The 15256-nt window shown below is 41.6% G+C and overlaps 1 protein-coding gene across 1 annotated transcript in view; it reads right to left on the reverse strand.

Annotated features, from left to right (window-relative positions):
- Window positions 1-15256, reverse strand: part of LOC101585144 (serpin B9-like) — a 389019-nt gene that overhangs the window by 179959 nt on the left and 193804 nt on the right. The gene's annotated exons all lie outside the window — the stretch shown is intronic.

The raw sequence follows: 15256 nt of genomic DNA on the forward strand, positions 1-15256 counted from the left end.
ACCCATGCCCTTGGTCCACGTCTTCTCAGACCCTGGGAAGCCCTGATCTCACCACACTCACGAAGGGCTTTCTTCTGCTTTCTCATGCCTGCTGCTCTGGCTCCCTTGATTAGCCTGATAAGTCTGGACCTGACTCGTGACTGCAGACCGTCTCTCTGGCTGACTATGTTGCAACCTGAAAGCAGCCTCTGCTTGGGGCTGAGTTTCTCGACTTCTGATGCAGAGAGGTGCATGCCGCAACTGTGGCTGGAGGGCAACGTCATCTGGTGTTAGAACCACTCAGAGGCCTCCACATGAGTGGTACCATTCACCCTGCCTCATCCCTCTTCTCTTGCTAGTGAAACCACACCACAGCCAGTAAAGCTATGAAGAGGCAGGATTCCATGGACTCACTCCTCTGTCAAAGATTGAAGGGCTACACCTAGAGATAATTTTCTTGCAGCCAGCACTCCAAAGTGCTCTAAAGCACTGCATGGCAAGAAACTGAGAACTCAACAGAGACCTAGAAAAACTGGATTGCATGCAAGATCCGCTCTCAAAACACATTAACCCATGAGTTATCTTGGGCTTGGTGGATCACTTCCTGACATCAGAGCTCAAAAGTCTGTGGAAGTTTACCCCCCTACTCATTTCTTAATATCCTTCCATGGGAATTGCAACTGAGCTTCACGGGGTGAAAGTGCAGCCTATGCCTGGGGAAATGTAAAGTTCTGCTAACAAAGGAGACAGTAGAGATTGACAGCTCTTCCTTGGAATCTTTGACCCTTGAAGACCTCTGGAGAGAGTTCTAGAGTGAGGATGCCCTGAGTTCAGCGAAATGATAACTTGTCACATCCCAGGTCAGCAATATTAAATTCAAAATAAGTAGGGGAAATTAAGTAATAAGATCACAGCAGAAATTAATGATCTAAAATCAATGAATTGATGAAAGTGAAAATTTGGAAGTGTTTCATTCAGAAAATTCAATTGAAAACTCTCTACAGAGGTGAAGACAGCATGCTATTACCTGTATTATGAATGATAGTGATGGTGTCATAACAGAATTTCTAGATATTAAAATGAAGATAAGGGGCTGGGGAGATGGCTCAGCAGAATAAGTGCTTGCCTGGCAAGTGCAAGGGTCTGAGTTTAATCCCTGGTTCCGCAAAAAAACATAAATAAATAAATAAATAAATAAAATGAAGATAAACAAATAGTATGTAGAACCTACACCCATATATTTAACATACTAGATAAAATGATCAAGTATTTGTTAACCAAAGAAGAGAAAAGATCCCTCAATAATAGGTAAATTACAGAGTTCTGACTCTATTGAAACACTAGATTTGAAGTTCAAATCCTCTCAAGGACACTCCAGTTACAAAGGACTTAAATCATGAATCAGAAAATAATAAAGAAGGAATAATGAAAATTTTACACAATCTCTTTTTCACCTCATTCTGTGAGCACAGCATTACCTCAGGACCAAACAAGACAGGGAGTTAACAGGCAAAAACTGCTAAATCCATGTCCTTCTTGAGCACAGCTGAAAATGCTTAAAGAAATTGTACTACATTGAATCCGATAATATACCAAATGGAAAACACTTCTGAGTATGATTTATCCTAGTAATGCAAGTCTCCGTGAATAGTAGAAACTTCCATGATGGAATGAATTTGTTAACAGTCTGAAAGTAAAGATGGTTCTCTCTGTGATGAGGAAACAGCATAGAACCAAATTGAATGTGTTCCTGATTAAAAGCTCCCTGCAATCTAAAATGAGAAGGGGGCTCTTAAAACCTGATAAAGACCATTTATGAGAAATGTACAGCTTACCATGCATGCTAGTGAAAAATGCCTGCTATTGTGTAGTTTCTATGTAGGTCAAGAAAGCAAGAAATAGAGGTGATCATATCCAAATAGAAAAGAAGACACATTAATCTCTTAGCCAGAAACACAATTATTCATAGACAACTTAATTTAATCTATAAAATAGGCCATAAATGAGTAAATTTTAATGAGTTTACAAGCTTAAAATGCAAAAATCATTATGTTTTTATTGTAAATTAACAGCAAAATGCAAAGAACCAAAGCTTGTAGAAACAATTTTGAAATTAAGGACAATATTTGGGAATTTGCGTTATTTTTAGTTGCTTTAAACTATTTAACTGAAATGGACTTCCATTCGTTTGACTGAAGTGGACTTCCACTTGTTTAACTGAAGTGACTTCTATTCACTTGGATACAGTTTTCCCTTGGTGGTTTACAGATCTTCGAGTCAATATACACATGTCATAAATACTTGGCCATTTGGGTACACACCTGGCCCATACCTCTGTGTTATCCTTCAGCAAGAATAACACTGAAGAGTAAAACAATTTCGCCAAGAGGATTTACATATTTCAAACCATGTTCTTGTGTGACGGTATATTGGATTGTATTATTGGGATCATGACCGCCAAGCCACTGAAACCAGTGAAAGTCCCAGAACAGAAAGAAACGCATTCCAGGTGAGGAAGCTTGGCCATGGTACAATCATAGCTCATTGGAAAAGAGATGCTCTTCTGCATATGCAGCATGGGGAACACAAAGCAGATCAGGTATGAAGTGGAATATGATAACAGATTGAGAAGAATCATGATGGACACTTTCTGAGTGTTTGGCTTAGGCTGTGAGTTTCTAGGCAAAAGGGTACCATCACAGTGTGTGAGCAGTGCTGAGTTAGAAGTCACCAACATGAATATCTTCTATTATTTGAAAATGATTATCTAGATAAAAATCAAGCCAACATTTGATACATATATTTAGAAATCACAGATCTGATAAAAAAGAAAAAAATCATAGAGTCTATAAGAACTCCTTGCAAGGAACTAAGCATGCAAAAGTAAAAATTAAATTAATATTTTTTTTGGTGGTACCAGGGATAGAACTCAGGACCTTGTGCTCATCAGGCAAGCATTTGTTCCACTGAGCTATCTCCATGGCCCCCTAAATGGATAAATTTAAAACAGAAGTTGAAATATATAAAAAGGCAGGTTACCAGTGTTCCTCCATAGACGACAGATAAGGGCTTTTCAAATGTGAGAGTCCTCTGAAGCCCTAATTTAACTTTGTGCTTAAATACGTGAAGTCCACCATTACAAGTACCATCAATAAAGCTGTGGCCATACATTTTTAAAATAGAGTAATAATTCATAACAGCCTTGCATTTCTTTGAATTTAATCTGCTTTTTTTGCTTTTTCAGTTGTTTTGGAGAATGCATTCTTTAAAGGGAAGCTGGTCTGAGAGAGAATACAGCTTTGCTTGAGAATTTTTAAGCCAGAGCTTTGCTGAAAACAACTCATGTAACCCACCAAGATACAGGGATACAAAAGGAGAAGCAAGAAAAAATTATTCAGGCTGCACCTAAAATCCAGACCAGGCACAAAAGGACATGGGAACTCATGACTATCAACCCAAGGCCTGGGAGACCCATCTGCAAGGAGCCTCACAGTGTGCTCATCCCGTCTCAGATTCCTGCCACAGCCCACATTCTTTTGTAATAAAAAATTCAATGTAGGGAGGCCTGTCCTTAAGCAGAGGGTGTGCTTGAGCCCATTCTGAGCTTCTGTGATCTCCTCAGGAGCCTCCTGCCTCCAGGAGGGGAGCGAGGCCCCTTCTGTGATCTGTGTGTGAGGCATCAGCCATCACAGGGCGTCTGTGAGGCCCAGATTTTGGGGTACACCCTGCATACTCCAGCAGCTCAGGGAGATGGTCCCACGCTGGTGCTGAATCGTAGGGAAGGATGAGATAGAGACAATCCTGTGAGCATTTCTGGGACATGATATCGTGCAGGACTGTGCATCCCAGTGTGGAAGAGACACTTCACTGGTCACCACATCTTGGTGGCAGTTGCCCAGCCCTCTAGGCTTGGGGCTTGGCATACCAGGGCTGGGCTGGCATCTCCAGCAAGCCTGGTAGCAGTGGGCATAGTGAGGATGCATTGGCAGGACACAGGACACATACATTGCCATCCAGGACTCCCTGAGAATCCCCGGAGGCTGTCCTGCGTCGTCCATCCTGGAGGGCTTCGGAGGCCATGTGACAGAGCCTGCAGGCCAGAGCAGAGCCACTCAGAGGTGGCCAGCAGCTCCCACGGCAGCACAGCCTTCCTGGCTCTTTCATCTCCTCCTTGACCTGATCCTCACTGAGGTGGTCCCTGTATCACCCACCTCATGCTGCTCAGCTCCATGCCTGCCTTGCAGTAGCCTCCTCCTTTCTTTTCTCTACCGCCTGTGCCAGGCTGTTGCCACCTTAAGGCCTGAGTCACCCTCCAAGTCTCACCTGCCCCACCCATCTGCTATCACATAGCTGTTTCAGCTCTCCAGAAGAAGCGGGTTCTTGTGAAGTCTGGGTGCTATCTTCTTTCCTTCACAGCAGCAGGAAGCTTTGTGCACCCCTCTCTGTGGACCCCATAGTTACATGGGGGTAACTGAGGCCTCAGTTCCTAACTTGCTTCCTTGGGGAGGCTTTCCTGAGCCACTCCTTATATGGTTTTGAGCTTCTCCTCTAAAGAAATCCTGCGCTTTATCAGTGTGCACCCTGAACTCCAGGAATTAGGGATCTTTACTTGCATCCAGCCTTAAAATTGATCCAGGTGTGGCTGTGCCAGCGAGCCTATCGTCAGACATCACTGCCGTACAGTCCTAGTGTGGGTCTCATGCCTCTTTCTCTGCATTGGGGAATACAGCCCTCAGTGCCCTGCAAAGCGCTGTGACCAGGCTTGGCTGCTCCCCTGGCAGAAACCTCAGTGTCCCATTCCTCAGACTCAGTGACTTCACTTTGGCATTTAGATCAGGATCCAGAGTTTGGGCATAACCTTCTCTTCCCACCTGCAGCTGTGGATGGTGCCTGTTCAGCAAGTGCAGGATGTGTTCAGTTTTTTTTCCTCCCATAAGGCCTCCAGTATGTATTATGGTGGCTGATGCTAGTGTTTCGTGTGCTTTTACTGGTGTTCACATGCTGACAATTCCACATTATCTAGTTGTAGTGTGGTCGACAGTTTGTACGACCTTGGCTCACATTTCCTTAGTTTCAGCACAGGGTAGCACTGAGGTCATTTTAGGACATTACCTCATATCGGATTTGGTATCATTCAAAGCCGAAAACAGCTGCTCACAAGGATGAGGCGGCCCAAACAGAGCAAGAAAACCAATCCCAAGTGCTTCCACTGATTTAAAATCATTAGGCAGAGAAATCCACACTTTAAAGATTTCATTTTCCAAACTACCAGTGGTGCTGTGCTTTGCAAAGCATTTGCATCAGTGTGCTCTCTCGCAGGGTCATAGATTTTAATTTTTTAAGTACAGCTTTCTTAAGATTGCAATAGCTGCTTTCCAGAATTCTGAAGCCAAACTGTGCATACCAGAAAGGTGAGGTTTTCTTCAAATCTGGATTTACCTGGAGAAGGAAGAAGACACAGTTTTGTCCATCTTATGGAATTGTAAAATTTCCTAATAAAATTCTCCTCTGCGACCCACTACAGTGCTAGAAAATTCCTTGTAGGTTTCTTTATGGCTTGTGGTGTTGTGTACAAAAGTTGTAAAATTTTCAAAATTCATTTTATGTTTAGAAAATATTTGGGGCCAGAGAGATGGCTCAGTGGAATAAGCACTTCCCTGGCAAGCACAAGGGCCTGAGTTCAATCCCTGGAGATATATATATATATATATATATATATATATATATATATATATATATATAATTAGTGCCCATTTAAATAACTGCTCCTTCCCCCATACCTGGTATTTCTTAGTTTAATGCCCTGAAATGTCATGTAAAATCACCAGAGGCATGAGGTTTTCAGGCATGGCCGTATCCATGAGCTGTGGGTGCTCCTGTCTATTTTCGTTCATACACAGCCTAATGCCATCCAGGCCGGCTTTGCATCTCTCCAGGACTCGCCCTGTGCTCCGCCACCAGGCATCACTGTCATAAGCTCTGTGCTGTGCCCAAACCTCAGCAAGAGGTGCTTGCAGCTGTCAAAACATAAGAGCAGGAGCCATGATGTAATGTACCAGTTTTGTGGCCTCTTTGAGGACAGCCTCTAGCTCTTTGCTGCTTTCCTTGGCATACAAGGCTTCCGGATGTATAATACAGTGAGACTGTGGGTGTTTTGTTTCTTTATTAAAGCACTAGCAATAAACACTGCTTATTCTTGTTTTAGAATGAGTACCTAGAAAGTCTTCAATACAGCATTGTAGGTATCTACACCTGTATTCTTCCAGGTACAGGCACCAGTTTATTTGTTCATTTGCTTTTGTTTGTTTATATAGGGTCTCTCTAAACAACTCAGACTCATAGTGATCCCCATGTCTCAGCCTACCCAGTACTCACATTAGAGGCATGTGCCACCACACATTGTTCTGGAGCTGCAAGGCATGCCTGGATTCTTGGACAGACATGGAATGGGGTACCAGGGATTGAACTTGGTATCTTGAGCTTTCCAGGCAGGCACTTAGATTGCCGAGCTATCTCCCAAGCCCCAAATTATCAGCTTTTACCAGCTCTTCTCTTCTGATGTCACCAGCAGTGTGAAGCAAAAGTACTGGCCACCTCGCATGATTGATTTCTCATGCCTGTGCTTCCATCCAAGCCCATGGAGTAATGTGCTGCCTTTGTAGCTCAGTGTCCCGCAGCTAGCATCGCCTGCCATGCCCAGGACCGATGTTTACACTGTTGCTGAGAAGTGAGCTGAGTTACATGCTCAGAGGTGAGTTACATAACTTTGGCATTCTTTCTTTTTTTTTGGGGGGGGGGACATTATTTCAAAAATCAAGAAAAAGTAAATTACTCCAAGACAATATGACCACTTCTCTCTCTGTCTCTCTCTCTCGCTCTCGCTCTCGCTCTCTCTCTCTCATACTCTAGGAAAGGGCCTACAAAGTGCTCAGGGTTTCACTACTAGATTGGACTTGTAATGATCCACCTGTTTACAGCCTCCCAAGAGCTGGGATTACAGGCACATGCCACCACGCCCAGTCTCAATTGCTGTCTCAGTGCACCGCAGGGGCGGGGCCAGCACATCAGGCCTAGGGATTGAACTCCCAACCCCTGTACCTGCTTGCATGTGCTTTAATCTGCTGAGCTATTTGTCTGGCCCTTAACATGACCGTTTTGATAAAATCCTAATCAATGAGAGGCATGAGTTGCTGGTCAATGCACCATAAAATTTGAAAGCAGGCAGGTGGCAGTTGATTTGACCTTGAAAAATAGCTGCCAAAGACCACACTGGAAATGCTATTTCTTCAATTTCCCTCCAAGAAGTTCTTTCTTTTCTGTTTAGCCAAGCTCAGGCACATTTTTGTGATAGGTGGCCAAGTTCTGTCCTCCAAGTGACAAGTGACACACGACACTCACTGCAGAGAACATGCCACACTTTTCCATTGTGTTCAATCTCTCCAGATGATGGGGTCTGGGCTTCTTAGAAAAATCTTCCACTACCTGTTTTCAGTTTTGCTATCTTTGCAGTAATTATGTTTTGGTGTTCAACACATAGAGTCTAAAATTTTTTTTAAAAAAATAGAGAGCAGCCAATACAAATCTATCACTATACTGAGAGTACCTCACAGTGCTAGCAAATTCTACAGTATTTTGCAGGAGTCCCCAAATTGACATTTCAAGGTAGGAACTCTCCATTCAGTTCCCACTGGGATTTTCTAACCACAAGCCCAAGGGGGCAGATCATAAGAATTGCCCCTGATGGAATGCATTCAGAAAAGATGAATGCCATTAGGCCTTGGTCTCTGGATTCTCTCATGACATTTTGGATGACCCTCATACCTCTGGAACTTGTCACAATTTGGTTTGCTCCCAGGGTGTGCTTGGAGTAAATGAGGCATTGCTGCCTATGTGAGCATTCCTTTTAGTGAACTTATCAGACTCTCTGTGTCTGTTTTTCCTTCCATGGCCTTACCTCTGGGACGAGCAGAAGGTTGTTTTAGGGCAGCTTTCTAGAAGTTAGCCTCAAGTTAGCAGGTGATGTGTGTATTTGTTGTGGTAATATAGAGACCCTCCAGTGAGGAAAGTACTTGCACAGTGCAGAGCAGTCAGAGCATGCTGAAGCTCAGTGTCCCTTGCCTCACTCAGTCTCCAGAAAGTCCAACATGGCAGCGACTGAAGATGGCAATAGATCACATGTGCAAGGCAAGCCACAAAACAAGGTGTTTCATATAAGAAAATCAGAGCTGCTCGCATGAGCCATACAGAGCTGCTAGGCAGAGGTGTTGAAATGGACATCAGCATCCTGAGAGTATAACTCAGTGGGCTATGGAGGTGGAGCGCTTCTTTTCCTCTCAGCCTGAGAGGGCTCCACATGGCCTTAACTCACTTCCTGTTTTGTTTATTTCTCCATCCTCTCAGCATCCTTCCTGTTGGGGATGTTGGCAACATGAGGGATCCAGCACATGACACCTGAACACAGTTCAGGGATGAGAAGAGACAGTGATTACGGGGACACTTCTCCTGTGTGTGCAGCAATGGGAGAAGTGTACAGAGAGCATCAACATTAATCACAGAGACATATCAGCAGTGATATCATCAGCTGTAAAGCTCAGGGAAAAAGTAAAAGGGCCCTCTGAGCCAAAGAGAAACTGGGCTGAGGAGAAACAAAAGGAAGAGAATTGTATGGACTCTATCAGATGTTAAAACATGGGACAAACAGAGTCTCAAGACCCACAAGTGTATTTGGAACCTCTTGTTGCACTCTTAATTTTTATATTTACTTTACTTTTGCTCACTAGTAAGGGCTTTAATGGTTCTAAGTTTGCTGGAATGACCACAAAGGATTTGGCTTCACACACTATTTTTTAAACCAAGGCCCATTTGGGAAAAAGATTGGGAAATAAACAGACATTGCAATAACCTTAAGTGATCCACAGTGGTTATTCTTGACTTTTCAGTTCAGAGAAATTTTGATGTGTCACATGTTGGAAATTTGTTCCTCATGGAGTAGAGCCATTTCCTCTCTCTCCCTTGCAATTGGCTCTAAAGGAAGCCAGATAGGTGCTGCACTCCATGGAGGACGTTCACTGAAGTCCAGCCATCTCATAGTGATCCTCCTGTTTACAATCTCCCAAGCACTGGGATTACAGTGTGCACCATCATGCCAAGCTCCCTTCCAGTGTGTCCCGGAGGAGGGACAGGCACAGCACACAGGGGACTGAACCCTGGTCCCTGTGTCTGCCTAAACAGGTGCCTTAATCCGCTGAGGAATCTGGCCAGCCCTAAGCTCAGTCATATTGTCAGATCAGCAGGCTCATCAGTCTGCTTATCTTATCCATAACATGGATGATATTGTGCTACCGCATTAAAAACTCATCCACCTGTACCAAGTATACAAACAATTAGATAATGACCTTGGTAATTCAGGCTGAGTGGTGTCACCCGAAAGATGCAAACCATAGCACTATCTTCTTTTTCTAAAATTATTGTCTTATTTTTAATTTTGTTTTAAAGAATAATAACAAATAGCAGAAACAAAGACCAGAAATGAGTAACAAGCAATGGTGCATATGGTATAGAATTTCAAAAATAGAATAAAAATTTAAGAATTGTTGTTGTATATATTTTCATTGTTAAATCTGTCATTCAGATTAACAGATATAGGCATGCAACATTGGTCAAACAATTAGACATTAGCACTTACTTTCAATAAACCTTATTTTTTCTTGTTCTTTTTTATGTTTTTATTTTAGTTTTTAAATTTATTTTAAAAAGTACACTAATTGATATACACATTTAGAAGAACAAAAACGAGTTATTCAACCGTGGTTTCTGTATTGCACTTTGTTGTCTTCGATGTAGTTGCTCAGATATAGCTATTAGCATATAGCGTTAGTCAAAGTGAAAATTTTAAACACTAACTGCCACTTTCAGAAAAGTGATGGAAATTAGTACTACAATCATCTCAGCCATCCTGAATACATACTGACATTATTTTCCCCTTGCTTTTCTTCCTATCTTTCCTGTCTTTTTTACTTTCCCTCATCTTTATTGTTTATTGCTTATGTTCAGTATCTTTCCATTTTACTCCAGCTGTTATATCATTCAGATTTTATTTACTCTTTCAGGTTTTACACTAGAGAGACAATAGAGTATTTATACATTTATGCTTATGTTAACTGGATCCACTCTTCAGCTAACTCGATTTCGCCCCTCTTTGACATTGTGAAGGGAGGTGCAATCCCCACCTTTCAAACACAGAATTGCAGGGTGTCATTTCGCATCATAAGATCATGCATCCACTCCAATACTCCAATTCAAGCAACTTCTTTTTTTTTTTTTTTTTTTTTTTTTTTTTTTTTTTTTTTTTGTGGAACCAGGGATTGAACTTAGGCCCTTGCGCTTGCCAGGGAAATGCTTATTCCACCAATTCAAGTATCTTTTGACCGTGTTAATATTTCTGACAAGATATGCCACATTTAAACTGCCACCTTTCACACTAACCAGGAACATCGTTTCCATGAAGGTCACCCTCTCCTGTTTGCTCTTCAGGCCTGTCATAGCCCCTCTTCTTTTGGTCATTTACATTTTCATTCTCAGTTACAACTATTTCTCTGTCAGGGAAATGCTGCAACAGACAGACTGCCAGCTACTGTTCCTCATGCTCCCAGATGCCATTCAACAGGCCACCTTTCATTAAAATGTTGCTGCCTCATGCAAATAGCTCCATGTAGCCCAGGAACATGCCATCACACTGTGAAACAATGTTCCTTATGCGTGATGTACTTTTCCTCACCCTCTTTGGGCTGAATTCCTGAGGATTGTGCCTGAGTCCTCTCTGGCAAAAGGGTGTCACTCACATTCCTGAGTTTGGTTCTTTATGCTGGGTCCATCTTTAAGTTGACTCTTCCTCTGGATTTTTTTTTTATTCTTCTCACATTAGTGAAGCAGCGAAACATGTCATTGCTCATCGTTTAGATGCCTTTAGTACTCTTCGCTGTACAAAACTCCTTAAGCCTGATACTAGCCCAGCCCATAAAAGTGTTGCCTTCCACACCTTTTATAAAAATTTTGTATTTCCCTTGCCACAAGAATTCCTTGTAACAGTCAACGTCAAGAAATTGTTGAATGTGCTTACCATGCTATAAAAATTCAATTGCATGCCAGAAGGAGGACTTCTTCCCTACAAAGTTATACCTCATAATAAAATTCACATGGCAGTATATAATATTAACTTTTTAAATCCTACAATGTACTTGACTAAAGCAGCAGAAAAACAATTCTATAAGCAAAAGAATATGATAGGAAGTGTCCATTAGAAATATCTTCCTACTGGACGCTGGATGGAATCCAGTCCAGTGCTAATTTCGGGTGGAGGGTAAGATTGTTTCTTTTCAGGGAATTTTCAAATGCCTAACCACTTACCAGGGCATGCTGTTTGGTTATATCATGGACCTAGGTTTGTAGAAAGAATTGCTTTAAGCTTTCAAGAAGCTGATGTTTAGTCCTAAAACACTGATGCAGCAGAGACTGCTCTATATCTAGTAGACAAGAATGGGGCTAGCTCCAATCTAAGATCAACTGAACAACTTGAGCTACATCCTTAGGAGATAGTAACTAAATTTGGAATACAAAGTCTTAGTAGTTGATACAGTCTTTGAGATAATCAAGCTGCAAGTTATATGAAAGAAGGGGAAACAATATTTACTATTATTCATAAGACAAAAAATGCAAAAATCTATATATTAATTATAGATAAAAGGTTTTATTTTTCCCAAGTCTTCTCATAAAATATCTCTGCTAACTGATATACAAATTGCTTTGACTAGTGTATTTATAATTATTAATCTTCTGAAATTTTAAGAGATTTGTTATATTTCAATTTCTCAAAAGTATATTTGAATTCAGTCTGATTTTGAAAAGCTTTTGTCCGTTTGTTCAGTCTGTTACGCTACATACTTATTGGTTCTCTGCTTGTCCATTCAGTGAACAGGTGCTTTTCCTTGGCTATCAACTATTTTTCTCTTTTCCTTTTTTTGTCTTGCATTTTTCAATCCTTTGTTCATAATATAATTTGGTATGTAGATGCAAAAGGTATGCTCCTACCTGGGTTGCCAGCTGATCAAAATAATATCAAATTTGGCTTTCTCTTAGGTCATCAAAATATTGTTAAGGGAATTCAATAAAAATTCCTTAGGTTATGGAGGAATCATTAGATAGGACTCCAAGAAATAAGAAAAAAGCTGACCAGATATATTACTTAGTTCTTGTTCATTACTAAGAAGCTCCAATTATCTCCATAGATTTACAGGGTATAGCCCTATAAATGTTACTAAAATTTATTATTGTAATATATCTATTTTGCTCTTTATCAAAGGATTAAATTTTTAGACAATAAAGGCTTTGATTTAGCAATGTTCTGGTATAAAATTTTTCATGTGACTATGATAGTTTATTCTTTTTTATACATACTGAATGTGTTCATGCATGCAGATGTGCTGGTCTTTCAAACTGTGAAAAGTACATTGCTTATAATGATAGACTTTTCTTTCAGATTCAGACATCTGCCTTTAAGAGCAACCTGTTTAACGTACATGCTATCAAAGGAAAACAAGTTCAGTTAAAAATTCTTATATATTGCATAAAGATGATTAATTAAATGAATTATACTGAACAAATGGAAATTTAAGTGTGTCACAAAATGTTATCATGACTGTCGCAATGCAAGACCATCTATTGATTTTGGTGCTGCATTTTCTGTGGAAAATATGTAACAGTTAACATTCTCTGTGGATTAAACTATTAGAACACCCATGTTTGTTAGAAAATAGTCGTTCTGTTTTATGTTGTAAGATGCCTAATATTCACATGTGAGACAAATGTGAAGCTTACTGCCTTTGTTACAAAGCAATGCCAATGACCTTATTTTCCGGATCTTCAAAAAACTAAGGTTTTCACATTAAAAACTGGGAAGACACACAGTCTTGGTGGACAGCCAATGTTTTGGTCACAGTACTTGGAGGTTCAGTGAGGATCCAAAATATTAGAGAATCATTGATGCCTTATCTCTTAACTCCATTAAAATGCTAGTTCTATGAACAAGATTGTGGGACCTCAGAAGAAAATGATTTACAATGCATAGTGTGCCTAAGAAGAGGTAACAGGAGAGAAAAAAGTCTCCCAAGTTTCACAGAAATCCACTTGGTCAAGCAGTGGCCATGACTCATCGAGGTGGCACACATTGATAGAAGTACTAAAAAGTGCTGTGTGTGGTTCCAATGTAATTTGTGAAGAGACTTAACTGGTCTTGATACATAACAAAACATGGATTAGTACGAGTCACACCTTACCTTGGTCTTGAATGTCCAACAGAAAAGTATAACCGCAAGATGTGGGAAAAATACCATAGCAGTATGTCAGCTGAAATAAAACATTCCAATCATTAAAGCATTCTCACAGTTGCCAAGTACACTGGTAACTGAGTAGTGTTATGGATGAATGGACTGTGGGACACAGGGACCTGGAAGCACTGGACTGCGAATCATTCACATGCATAATTTAATTCAAAATGAAAATGGCTTGAGAAAGAAAAGGACTTCTAAAGTCCTAAATTCATGGCTCCTCCAGCCCCTGAACTTCAAATGACCACTCATTCCTAGAAACTACAAAATAGAAAATGGAAGATGTGGTGAGTGCCGAAAGCTGGAGGTCAATTACGTGTGGGAGGAAAGCTACAAAAACAAACAATTCAGGCTCCAAGAATGTGAAGTGGTCAGCTGAGGCCTAGAGTGTTACTAAGCAGAGAGGTGGGAACTGACATCAAGCTCGTAGGGATACAAATATGTGTGCCAGGGTGACTGAGCAGAATTTTTCCTCTAGCTCTTATCTCTATTTCTTCGGCATTTTACCAGCCTTCTCCCAAGTGACTTTGAGAGCTGCACTGGATGCTTCAGCCCAGCTGGGTTCCTGACAGCCCTTTGGAGTTGGTGGAGGCTTCAGATGGCAGCAAGCACCCATGACCAGCTCTCTGTTTTCTTAGGTGCACAAGGTGCATCCTACTCTCCTCATAGCTTGAGCAGCTGCCATGTGGCACAGAAGTAGAAGCAGGCACGCAGCCCAAAGAGGAGCTGCAACGTTGAGTGGGGCATGGTCACCTAAGCAGGGTGGCCCATCCACCAGAAGGTAGAAGAACACAGGACAGCAAGCAGAACATATGCAGGAGACCCCAGCCAGTCACCCTGCCAAGTCTGTCAGGGAAAAGATCAGAGTCGGGGCTTCTGTGTGGCAAAACACAGCCTCCTAAAGTAGCCCTTATGCCTCACTATCTTGCTGGTCAGCAAAGCCTGGGCTTTTCTTCTCTGGGATCTGTAGTGTGTGCTGCCCACAATAGCCACCCTGCTCTCTGTGCACAGTGTCCTGTGTCTCTTAGGTTGGGGCTTCCAGTTCTCCGAGCCCAGCCAACATGATGTGTGTGAAAGTGCACCCTGGAAATGGACACTCAGGCTGTAGGCCTTGACTCCTCAGAATGTGACCCAGCCTCAAGAGGAATGCGAGTTCCTCCCTGGATCTCAGAGATGACAAAGAAGCAGAGTCCAAAGCAGGTTAGAACACTGCATATCTTTCTAAAACCAAAGCCAAAATGTGTACTGTCATTGTGTGACAACACACATTTACACGTACGTACATGCACACACACACACGCACACACACAATGTGCTCAATATATAAATATTCCAAACTAAGGCACAAAATAAACTGGTATCATGAAAATAAACAAAATTTCTTCCTTTTCTAAGATAATTCTCATGAAGACAAGGAATAAGAGTATACTTTACAGTTCAAAAGAGCTAAAATGGTAGATTTTACATTTTCTCACTGTACATAAAGTAACAATGTTGTCAGCACACACACAAAAAATTATATAGGACTGTATTGTGGTAAAGCTTGACTTTCCCATTCCAGTGTGTAAACATATATCAAAACCATATATGATGCCCAAAAAATATATACAATTTTGACTTGTCATTTTAAAAATGTATTATAAGAGAAACTTATGGAGCAACTGATAGTTCTCTGTTAATTAAAGTGATCCTAAAGAACTCTTCTCGGAGCTTCCTGCTACCCTGCGCCGGCAGGACCAGTCCCAGCCCAGGAGCAGAGTGGGCCAGACCCTATCCCAGCCCCTTGGGCCGCCCCCCCACCACTCTGCAGTGCCTGCCCCACCCCGCCCTCCCAGGAGGACTTTCTGCCGAGTTCCAGGAGCCCCCAGACCCAGTCCTAGCCCAGGTCCAGTGAG

Source organism: Octodon degus, unplaced genomic scaffold (assembly GCF_000260255.1).
Source record: "Octodon degus isolate 3935 unplaced genomic scaffold, OctDeg1.0 scaffold00023, whole genome shotgun sequence".
Lineage (NCBI taxonomy): Eukaryota > Metazoa > Chordata > Mammalia > Rodentia > Octodontidae > Octodon > Octodon degus.